At 49.9% G+C, this 11,701-nt stretch overlaps 1 long non-coding RNA gene across 1 annotated transcript in view; it reads right to left on the reverse strand.

Annotated features, from left to right (window-relative positions):
* LOC139001200 (uncharacterized) overlaps nt 1-915 on the reverse strand; it is a 1,478-nt gene extending 563 nt beyond the window's left edge. The window contains exons 1-2 of the long non-coding RNA XR_011469909.1: nt 600-915; nt 264-448 (exon numbers count right to left, since the gene is read on the reverse strand). This is a non-coding gene — a long non-coding RNA (uncharacterized lncRNA). The remainder of the gene's footprint in view (nt 1-263; nt 449-599) is intronic.
* Between the last annotated feature and the right edge of the window lie 10,786 nt (nt 916-11,701).

The raw sequence follows: 11,701 nt of genomic DNA on the forward strand, positions 1-11,701 counted from the left end.
TCTTTCTTTCTTTCTTTCTTTCTTTCTTTCTTTCTTTCTTTCTTTCTTTCTTTCTTTCACGTACAGCCCGCATACAATGACACATTCTTATCATGAATCCACCTTTACTACTATTTATTTATTTATTTATTTATTTATTTATTTATTCATTCATTCATTCATTCATTCATTTATTTATTTATATGTACAGCCCGGCTTATCACAGCGTTATACATGTATGGGTCTCTCAAACAAAACCCCAGAAAACACGTTGCAATGCTTACCCGTCCTGTTTCTATTCGTATCAACGCTTCAACCCTTTAGGGATGTTTCCAGGCGGCGGCGGCACAGTGCGGGGCGTGTTCACTGAAAGGAAATTCCTAAATCGCCCTATATTCGCTCGCGGAGGAAATTTCAAAGTCTGACAGTCCTTCATCCGCATCGTGGGAGTGTCTGTCCTTCTTGACTGCTAGGTGGAAACGAGAGAGAGAGAGAGAGAGAGAGAGAGAGAGAGAGAGAGAGAGAGAATGAGAATGAGAATATGAAGCTTTCAAACGCGCCCTCCCCGCCTCCCCCCCCCCCCCCCCCCCCCCCCCCAGTACCGGACCCTGCGTTCTCACCACCCTGGTGATGACATGATGACGATGCAACCTGTCCTTGTCATGCGCCACCTTCCTGGTGACCGCTTTTATAAGCCTCAAAGCGAGGTCGGCCAGAGGGCCGGGCTGGTCCGTTGTCGTCACAGGGCGGAGCCAAATCAGGGACAGCGCCTGCGCAGTCGGCAGACAGGGGGGCATGAATGGAAGGCAGTGGATCGCCATACTAGCACTTTGGATGGAGGCACATCCATTCTAAATAACACAAAGCAGTACCTGTACCTCAAATGGAAACTTCTTTCGCAGACATGAAAAATGCAGGTCACTTGGACACTATGGACGGCTTTGTCGTGTAGAAATGGGCAGGGGTGAATTAGGCATTCTGAACTTTGTCCTCCTTTGGGTTTGTCCTTGTGATCCAAAGGAACTCTCCCCAGCCAGGAAAGGTATGAGGTGGACTGAAGTGGACCACAGTGGGGTTTCTGGCTGGAAACCACAAACCACACCACTCGCGGCGACCGACCGGGTGTGCCGTGCCGTGCCCTGCCATGCCCCAGAAAGTCATAGTCAGGACTGAACCGAGGACCTTCCTCTTTCTCTTTCTTTTTTCTTTCTTTCTTTCTTTCTTTCTTTCTTTCTTTCTTTCTTTCTTTCTTTCTTTCTTTCTTTCTTTCTTTCTTTCTTTCTTTCTTTCTTTCTCTTTCTTTCTTTCTTTCTTTCTTTCTTTCTCTTCTTCTCTCTCTCTCTCTCTCTCTCTCTCTCTCTCTCCTCTCTCCCCCTCCTTCCTTCCTTTCTTTTTTCTTTTTATTTTATTCTATTTTTTTGGCCCTTCAACCCCCTAAACTTGGTTCCTAGGGGTAGGGGACACACCTCTCCCTCTTCTACTCCAGCTTACTCGCTCTTCCCCTTGCCTCAGATTTGAGTCTCTGCCAAGTGCAAACAGCGGGCGACCTACTACAGAGCCTTGCAGTCAATGGGTAGTCCTTATTCTTGTGTGGGTGACCTTAGTTGAACTTCACACAGGTTGTTTTCTGCATAGGTGGCATTCGAGGAAAACAAACAAAAAACTCAGAATAAGAGCCATGCCCGGTGTCATTAACTAACGAGGTCCTTTGGCATCCTCTCTTCTCCAGTTTCCCTCCTGCCTCCCTCCAATTCTCTCCCTTCCTCTTGCTCCCCCGCTCCTCCACTCCATTCCAGTCTATTCCACTCACCGCCCCCCCCCCCCCCCAGATTCTGTCCATCCTGGGGCTCACACACAGTATACATACATACATACATACATACATACATACATTCGTCCTACACCTGAGTATCAACCAAAGACTTGGAAACAATGAGGAGGAGACTCAAGAAGTAATGCCATTCAAAACTAAACATTAAGTCATTGTGTAAATTCTGTGAAAGGAAAAGTGGATAGGGTATGCCTGTAAATGGCATAGCTCTCCCTGCTCACCTAGCCTTTTCAATGACAGCACCCACCCCATACTCACCCCCTTACTGTCATGGATGCTTTTCATGATCCCTGAGAGGAAGAAAATATCCCCTGTTGCTGAACCCTGGCTTTTCAACACTGCAGATGACCCTCTTGGACAGATGCAGGAACTCTCTCCCTCCCAGTCCCAGAGAGGATGTTTTGACCCACCCTTGATCTCTTTCTTGGTTTGTTTTCTTTCAATGGTGGTAAACACAGACCTCCTTTGAACCTTTGATAAGCCTACAGTTTACATTCACACTCCTTTAGCTTGATTTTTAATACAACTCCCGGGGTCAGGATCACGACTTTAGAGTCACGGTTGGTTCGCCCCATGAGAGGACTCCTGTGTGTGTGTGGGGGGGGGGGGGGGGGTGGCGGGGGGGGGGGGATTGCCCGCTTTGCTTTCTCCCGCCTCCCTAAAATGTCACCAGTGGATTTCATGTAACCCACGTACGGTCTCCTCCTGGGATTGGAGTGTATAAAATAAGGGGGCCGACATTGCCATTCTTTGGAACATCATCTCCCGCCGTTGAGATTGTGCTTCCCGGCGTACGAGCGACATTTCTGGACAGTTTGGCTGAAAGACACTCACAGAAATTCTGCACAGGTTGGAGGATTTCTTACATTGTTGACAAATGCCACACACGCACACATGTGTGTGCACTTGCTTCACGGTTGCCACCTGTGGGGCTCTTTCAGGTTCGTCCATTTAACTTCCTCTTTTTCACAGGGAGGAAGGAGGCAGCGAGTGTAATCACCAGTGAGTGTGTGACATGAGACTGAGGATTTCCCGTGGAAAGCGGGTGAGCGGACGGGTGGGCGGAGGGAGGGAGGGAGGGAGGGAGGGAGGGAGGACACATCCATCCACCCACTCATCCATCCATCCATCCATCCATCCATCCATCCATCCATCCATCCATGGACAGAAATTAAAAGTTTAACAAACAAACAGTGATGGTGAGTAGTCATGTCCTAGGCTGCTACCTTCCCTGACAAAGGTCAATCTTTCTTTTTTATAGTGTTTTTATTGAGTTCAAAGATGGGGGGAAAGAGAGAGAGAGAGAGAGAGAGAGAGAGACATCAATGATGAAAGATAATCATGGATCCACTGCTTCCTGCACACCCCCTCCTGGGAGGTGGGGTGGGGGGTGGGGGGGGAGCGGGCGGCGGCGCCGGGGATCCATCCCGCAACCCGTGCATGTGCCCTTGACCTGAATCGAACCTGGGACCCTTTAGTCTGCAGGCCGACGCTCTATCTCCCCTGAGCCAAACCGGCTAGGGTGTAATTTTCCTTTTTAAATCCCCTTATTTTTATTGAGTACGTTGCTGACTGTTACCTATCCTACGCCAACCTAAGTAAGAGAAGTATGTGTCTGTCATTTTATTTTAATTTTTATCCAATCCCAGAGGTTTCCTGCCCCCCCACCCCCACCCCCGCTTTGCCTTCTCTGGCCTCCCTCATCTATCACCAACGGAGTTCATGTAACCCACTTACATCTCCTCTTTTGCTTGACATGTATACAACAAGGTTAAAACACACACACCCTCCATTCTACAGAGTGTTATCCCATTATGTTGAGAATCTGCTTCCTGGCAATTGCCTCAAATGAACTCACAGACATTCTCCACAGATTTGAATCTTTTTTGATGTTCACACATCCATCCATCCATCCATCCATCCATCCACGGGGAAGTTAAAGATGAATGATAAAAGGGTGTCTGTCGTGAGTGGCACACTTGGAGCGGTGTGTGCGGTGGGGGGTGGGGGTGGAGGGATGGATGATCAAAACCGGCAACTGGAGCAGAGTGTGCTGGCCGGTCTGGTGACCCGGGGTTATTGAGTCAAATCATCCCTCACCAGGCCTCCCGCGACCCTCATCGCTCCACTCCCACCTATGTCTCTCCTCCTAGGGGATCTAAGACGCCGAGATCTACTGTTGACCTTCGCCTTGGACCCTGGACTCACGCCCCTCAAACCCCTCCCTCTCGCTCCCCACCCCCCCTCGCGGGATTCCTAAACGGGTGAGGGCTGGTTCCTGGGTTGGCCGATAGAGGGCACTCTTTCCCACCCGGACAGGCCGGGCCGGTTTTCTCCAACAGCCTCCCTCCCTCCCTCCCTCCCTCCCTGAAGTTGGTGAGCTGCCGGCCTGAGGGTGGGGGAACTCGGAGAAGCCCGAGGCGAGGGAGGTCCGAGGCCCTGACGTCACCGGAGAGCTTTCTGCATTTGAATGAAGCAAGCCCTGGAGTGAGATCCATTGGAATGAATCGCCCTGACCTCCCTCCTCCCCTCCCGCTTGCTCCATACCCCACCCCCTACTCCCCATCCCCCACCCCAGCGCTCCCTTCCTCTCAGCCCTCAGGTCAGGGGACTCTCAAGGGAACGCGGCCCGGTTCCCCATCTACGGAGACACATGGGTAGCGAGCCGAGCCGAGCCGAGCCGAGCCGAGAGTGAGAGGCGAGAGGGAGAGGCGTCTCTGCCAGCCTCTGGGGCTGCTTGGGGCCATTCTGAGCGGGGAGGGTCCCCCATGAATCGGGTCGCTCGGGCTCTGTCGTGGAAGTTCATCATGGAGAAAGGACTGTTGGCAAACAGACATACGTTTAGTCCATCTCCAGGTGAGATTCCTCTCGGGATGTTCCCTTTTTAAAAATCATCATTCTTGCCCTAACCGGTTTGGCTCAGTGGATAGAGCAGCGATGGCGAACCTTTTGAGATCGGCGTGCCAGCATTTTGAAAAATCCTAACTTAACTCTGGTGCCCTGTCACATATAGAAATTTTTTGATATTTGCAACCATGGTAAAACAAAGACTTATATTTCTGATATTCATTTTATATATTTAAATGCCATTTAACAAAGAATAAATCAACCAAAAAAAAAAAAAATGAGTTGTGTCATAGGTTCGCCATCACTGCGATAGAGCGTCAGCCTGCGGACTCAAGGGTCCCGGGTTCAATTCCGGTCAAGGGCATGTACCTTGGTTGCGGGCACATCCCCAGTAGGGAGTGTGCAGGAGGCAGCTGATGGATGTTTCTCTCTCATCGATGTTTCCAACTCTCTATCCCTCTCCCTTCCTCTCTGTAAAAATAAATAAATAAATAAATAAAGTATATTTAAAAAAATAAAAACCATCACATTCTCCCCTGTTGGTTCAGTCTCTGGCTCATTGAAGTCTACATACACACGACCCTTCTAATAAAACCCCACAAAAACCAACAACCAACATATGTGGGCGTCACTGGCTTAAAGACAGACATGCAGACAGACAGAGACAAACCTCTGAGTCCCTATCAGGTGAATTGGGGACGATTTGAGCAGGAAAATATAGGTTGCCCCTGTCCCATGCCCTCATTGAAAGGGGACAGGTTCTGATTTTAAAACAGCCGTCTGTCGGTCGGTCGGTCGGTCGGTCGGTCGGTGGGGTACCCCTACCTACCGCTGTGGGCACACAAGCTTGACTCCCAGGGAGAGGGAGACTTGGTTGGGTAGGGTTAAGAACGGGGAAAGTAGCCCCGGCCGGTCGGTCGGCGTCTCCGAGAGCTTCAGGACCTTCACCTCTTAGGATCATTGCCGTTTTTCCAAAAGCGGTATGAGTGAGGAGAAGGGGAGATTCCCTCTCACAGTCCTCGGAGCATCCCTCGGTTCGCTTCTGTGTGTTTTCTCTTGGTAAATCCAATTTCTGTCTTTTGTTGTTGTTGTTTTCTACACTCTTCCTAAGGGTGACCTGGCTTCTGACAGCAGAAACAGACGCCTCTACCCTTTCACAGCGGACCTCATGGACAGACTCTGTTGCCTCGCCCTCAGAAACCAGCAGGTGTATACGTCGTGTTCACGGAAAAACATGCAAACCCGTAGAGAACTTTCATGAGTTTCCTTGAGCCAAACTGTCCACACTTGCCGGGAAGCAGAACCGCAAGGGGTTTGGACAATGCTCCGGAGAATGGCTGTTTTTCACTGTGTTTTATTCATTCTTTCTCTAAATTATTATTTAATACATTTTTATTGATTTCTGAGAGGAAGGGAGAGGGAGAGAGCGATAGAAACACCCGCTACTGGGGATCGAGCCCACAACCGGGCCTGTGCCCTTGACTGAAATTGAACCCGGGACCCTTCGGTCTCCAGGCCGATGCTCTACCCACTGACCAAAACCGGCTGGGGCGTTACTTTGTTTTATACGTGACAATCCAATCCAAGGAGGAGACATACGTGGGTTACAGGAAATCCACTGGTGATAGATGAGGGAGGGAGGGAGGGAGGGAGGGAGGGAGGAAAGGGGGGGTGGGGTGGGGAGTGGGGGTACACCTCTGGGATTGGATATAAAGCAAAATGATAGATGCATACTTCTTTTTTAAAAAATACATTTTTATTGATTGCAGAGAGGGAGGGAGAGAGAAACATCATTGATGAGGGAGAATCGGGGATCGGCGGCTTCCTGCATGCCCCATAGTCGGGCTCGAGCCCGTGACCAGGGTGGGCATGCTCCCTGGCCCCGAATCGAACCCAGGACCTTAAGGTCTGCCACAGGCTGACCTCGGCTCTACCCACTGAGCCAAACCGGCCAGGGCTACACCTACTTCTTTTCCTGAGGTGGGTGCAGGATAGATAGTTAACAGGCAACAATACACGTGATAACAATAACAATGAAGGAATTTATGGTCTCTTTCCTGCAGGGCACCCAGGGGCATTTGCTTGTGTGTGTGTGTGTGGGGGGGGGGGGGGGGGGGCGCGGAGGTGGGGGGAGGGGGAGAGAGTAGGGGGGCTAATGTTACAAGCTCCTCTGACATTTCAGAGGTGTGTTGTCTTACATGCAAAAGGACCATAGGTTCAGTTAAGGTAAACGCTGACCTGGTCAGGGAAGACTCAGGCCTAGGACGCGACTACCCACCACAAGTGCTCTTAGTGACAGCCTCCCTTCAGACCATCCCTGCGGTCGATTTAGGCCTTTCAGGTTGCAAGACCGCCAGGCAGGCTTTCCCCTGAGCTCGTCGGGTTAGCATGTGGCCCCTTTCGTCGTCCACAGTTGTGTGGGAATAAAGGAGTCATCCTTTCTGTCAAAGAAGGGAGCTTAGGCTGCCTCCATTTTGGCTCCAGGGACTTGGCCGCCGCCATTTCGAAATGGCATAGGTCAACCCCTCCCTCTTATCCTCTCCACACCCCCCCCCCCCCCACACCCCCGTTTTAATTTCGCTGCTTTGTTTCTCTTTTAAACAAATTCACATTTCATTTATGTTGAAATAAACTGTACAAAATTAACTTTCTTCACCGAAAATAACAGCTATGTTTTCTGTATTCTTCCTAGGTAAACTACAAAACGCATTCTTGTAGGTTGTCTAGGTTTCGCTTATAAATTGAGACGCGGCAGTAGATGTATCCACGGAAAAAGACAGAATGAAACAGACCGATCTGTTGTCAGGATCCATGGCCTCTGATCCTGTCTTGACCGTGAAACGGAAGTGTTCCGCATATTCTAGCTTATGGAGCCCTAACTGGTTTGGCTCAGTGGATAGAGCATCTGCCTGCTGACTAAAAGGTCTCAGGTTGGATTCCGGTCAAGGGCACGTACCTTGGTTGTGGGCACATCCCCGGTAGGAAGTGTGCAGGAGGCAGCTGATCAATGTTTCTCTCTCATCGATGTTTCTAACTCTCTATCCCTCTCCCTTCCTCTCTGTAAAAAAATAAATAAATAAAATACATTTAAAAAAAATAAAAATCATCATTCTCCCCTTTTGGTTCAGTCTCTGGCTCACTGAAGTCTACATACACGTGACCCTCCTAAAAAAAACAACAACAACAACAAAAACCCACCCCCACAAAAACCAACAACCAAGTAAGTTGGCATCACTGGCTTGAGTCAAACTGTCCACACTTGCCGGGAAGCAGAACCGCAAGGGGTTTGGACAAGCTCCGGAGAATGGCTGTTTTTCACTTTGTTTTATTCATTCTTTTTTCTAAATTATTATTTAATACATTTTTATTGATTTCTGAGAGGAAGGGAGAGGGAGAGAGCGATAGAGACGTCCAGGATGACAGAGGATCACCCGTCCGCTGCTTCCTGCACACCCGCTCCTGGGGATCGAGCCCACAACCGGGCCTGCGCCCTTGACTGTAATCGAACCCAGGACCCCTTCGGTCCCCGGGCCGATGCTCTACCCACTGACCCAAACCGGCCGGGGCGTCACTTTGTTTAATACGTGACAATCCAATTCAAGGAGGAGACATAAGTGGGTTACAGGAAATCCACTGGTGATAGATGAAGGAGGGAGGGAGCGATGGAGGTACCAAAGTGGGGCGCGGGGGGGGGGGGGGCGGCCTCTGGGATTGAATACAAACTGAAATGATAGACGCACACTTCTTTTTATTTATTTTATTGATGTTTTACAGAGAGGAAGGGAGAGGGAGGGAGAGAGAAACCTCATCCATGAGAGAGAATCTTGGATCGGCCGCCTCCTGCACGCCCCCTAGTGGGGCTCGAGCCTGTGACCCGGGCGGGCATGCGCCCGGGACCCAAAATCGAACCCGGGACCTTAAGGTCCGCCGCAGGCTGACCTCGGCTCTACCCACTGAGCCAAACCGGCCAGGGCCTCACCTACTTCTTTTCCTGAGGTGGGTGCAGGATAGATAGTTAACAGGCAACAATACACGTGATAACAATAACAATGAAGGAATTTATGGTCTCTGTCCTGCAGAGCCCCCAGGCGCATTTGCTTGTGTCTGTGTGGGGAGGGGGGGGGGGGGGGGGGGGGGGAGGGCGCGGGGCGGGGACGGCGAGATGTTCCAAGTTCCTCTGACATTTTATGGCATAGGTATGTTGTGTCTTAGATGCTAAGGTAAACACTGACCTGGTCTGGGAAGACTCCGGCCTAGGTAGGACGGGACTACCCACCACTACTGCTCTCAGTAACAGTCTCCCTTCAGACCATCCCTGCGGTGGCTTTAGGCCTCTCGGTTTGCAAGACCGCCAGGCAGGCCTTCCCCTGAGCTCGTCGGGTTAGCATGTGGCCCCTTTCGTCGTCCACAGTTGTGTGGGAATAAAGGAGTCATCCTTTCTGTCAAAGAAGGGAGTTTAGGCAGCTTCTCTTTTGGCTCCAGGGGCTTGGTAGCCGCCCTCTCTCTTATCCTCTCCACCCGCCTCCCCCTCCTCCCCCCCCCCCCCCCGTTTTAATTTCGCTGTTTTGTTTTTCCATTAAACAAATTTACATTTTATTTATGTTGACATAGACTGTACAAAATTGACTTTCTTCACCGAAAATGACAGCGATGTTTTCTGTATTCCTAGACCAACTACAAAACGCATTCTTGTCGGTTGTCTCGGTTTCCCTTATAAATCGAGACGCGGCAGTAGATGTAACCACGGAAAAAGACGGAATGAAACAGACCGATCTGTTGTCAGGATCCATGGCCTCTGATCCTGTCTTGACCGTGAAACGGAAGTGCGCCACATATTCTTGCTAAAAAGCTTATGAGGATATAGGCTCAACAAAGGAATGTAAACAGCGACACCCAGATGTGGGTGTAAGGATGGCGGGTTCTTTCCTCAATGTTTCACAGTCATTTGTTTAAGATCATCGAATAAAGACAAAAATCCACACCGAAATCCTTGTCTGGCAAGCTCACGTTTCTTTCACTAGCTGGTCATTTCACTGTTGGTTACAGATTTCTCGTAGCACACTTAAAACTCCTGCTAGTCAGAGGTTAGTCGTGAGCTTCGTTGCACAATTTTATGAAACAGGTTCCTCCCACACCTTCTCAAAATTTATTTCTTCAAAGAACTGATAACTCAATGCCCAACAACTGTGACAATGAATGTGATGTCTGCAATGACCTCACTAAAACAAGCCCAAAGTGCCATCGGCAGAGATCACGCAGAAGTGCAACGTGGCGCTTCCGATGATGCCTGCCGCCCTCTGGAAGAACAACAGTTCGTTCTCCAAAGCATGAGAGTTCACACCGGGGCCATTTAAGGAGAGGATCAGTGGCTACTCTACCCAAGAGATCCAGTGATTAAGTGACCCACCTATATCTTACAGCTTTTCTCTGTTTCCTTTCAAATTTCTCAGATTTTTTTTCAATATCAGATATAAGAGAGAACGCATTTTAAAAGTCCCTCGGGTATTTCCGACACTTTCGGAATTATCTGTAGGAAGCTCTGACTTAGTTGTGTAGACTTTGATGTATGTGTCCACCGTTAAATCCAAATCGTGTTTCACATCGAAATGCATGTTAAGCAAAGCTAAGCTACTTGACCTTTGCCCTGTCAAAGTGTTCCTCGGGTGTGCTTTGAGACGCGCTTTCGACCGTTTTCATAGCGTTCGTTCTCAACCTTCATCACAGGGAGAATTCGTAGGACCTTTAGCAATGTATAAACATGAGGAAAAAACTTGATGTCTGGCAGGTGGAGGGGGCCATGGTGGATGGGAGCTCTATATCTTTTCCTCTGGGTTTCCACTTGATTCTCCAACAACGCAGCTCAGCCGAGAGTGCTGCATCGGGATTGGGTAAGTCGCTGCCGTACATGTCAGCCTGGTGCTCCTCCGGCGTATTGAATTTGAGCCGTCCCGTGACAGAGGGGACCAGAGATCAGCATTGAAGAGCTTTGGAGGAACTGTTCTGAGACTATCTCTTTCAGTTCCTGAACAATGTGTTCCACTGTTGTGACGCTTAGAGGCTCTTTATAGCACCTCTCGGAAGTCGGCTGAGACTCCAGGTGCCCTTGCTGAGCTCTGCGGAGCTTCCCGGGGAGCTTCATCAGAATAGCAAGTGTGGTTGCCAAATCGGTGGCTTCCTCAAACCAAAATTCACAATAAACTTCAATATCTTCCATCACTTCATGTAGCGAATGCAGCGCCTGCAGTCGAGCTACTGGCTGCAGAGAAGACATCAGAGGTCTGACCCTGGAGATTTTTCCCAGAGGCTCCTGTGAAAGGTAGAACGTTTTTAAGAACAACAATGGTAACCACGAAATCAAAATCTGTTGCTGCACTGCAGAGTGCGAATGCTCGGCCCGCTGTACAGTTTTCCCATCTACTATGTGTGTCCTCATGTATACCGCCTACACAGAAAACAAGCGCTTGCAGGAGCTCCACTACAATTTCAAAAGCATCGTGCCTGCCCGCCCGCTGAGAATGGCACATTTCCTTCAGTTCTTTCTCGCTTTCTTCATTGTTCTGGAAGAGGACAGAAACGACACTGTCAAGCTCTAAAAGCGGTTGTGGTGACGGATGGAAAAAAGATCAAACTTCCTCCACTGTTCCAAACGCAACAGACGCTCCCGTGACAGGCACCGATCTGGCCCACCTCGGACTTCAGGCACAGGGAAGAGCAGAGTGTGTGGACAGCTTGGGGAGGGATGTTTCTCCAAAAGTCTAGAAGCAACAGCTTTCATTTTGGAAGGAAAGCCACTGGACACAATGTAAGCCTGGCCACGACAATATTCCATGCGTAATCCCCACTTCTCGGGTCTCGTCGTGGGAAATGTCACAGCCAAAATTTCGGCAGCGGCTTCGGAAGGCAGGAAACCCACAGATTCCTCTCTCAGGTCACGAGCTTCGTCAGCAAGCCTCACCAACGCGGGCAGGTGCTCTTCCCCTGCTGTGTCCACTACGTGCGTGCGTCCATCCCTCTGTCAGGGGCCATGGAAAAGAAGGGAGAGTC

The sequence above is a fragment of the Myotis yumanensis genome, unplaced genomic scaffold, assembly GCF_028538775.1.
Source record: "Myotis yumanensis isolate MYYU_CA2020_CCGP unplaced genomic scaffold, mMyoYum1.0.hap1 SCAF_157, whole genome shotgun sequence".
NCBI classification, from domain to species: Eukaryota; Metazoa; Chordata; class Mammalia; order Chiroptera; family Vespertilionidae; genus Myotis; species Myotis yumanensis.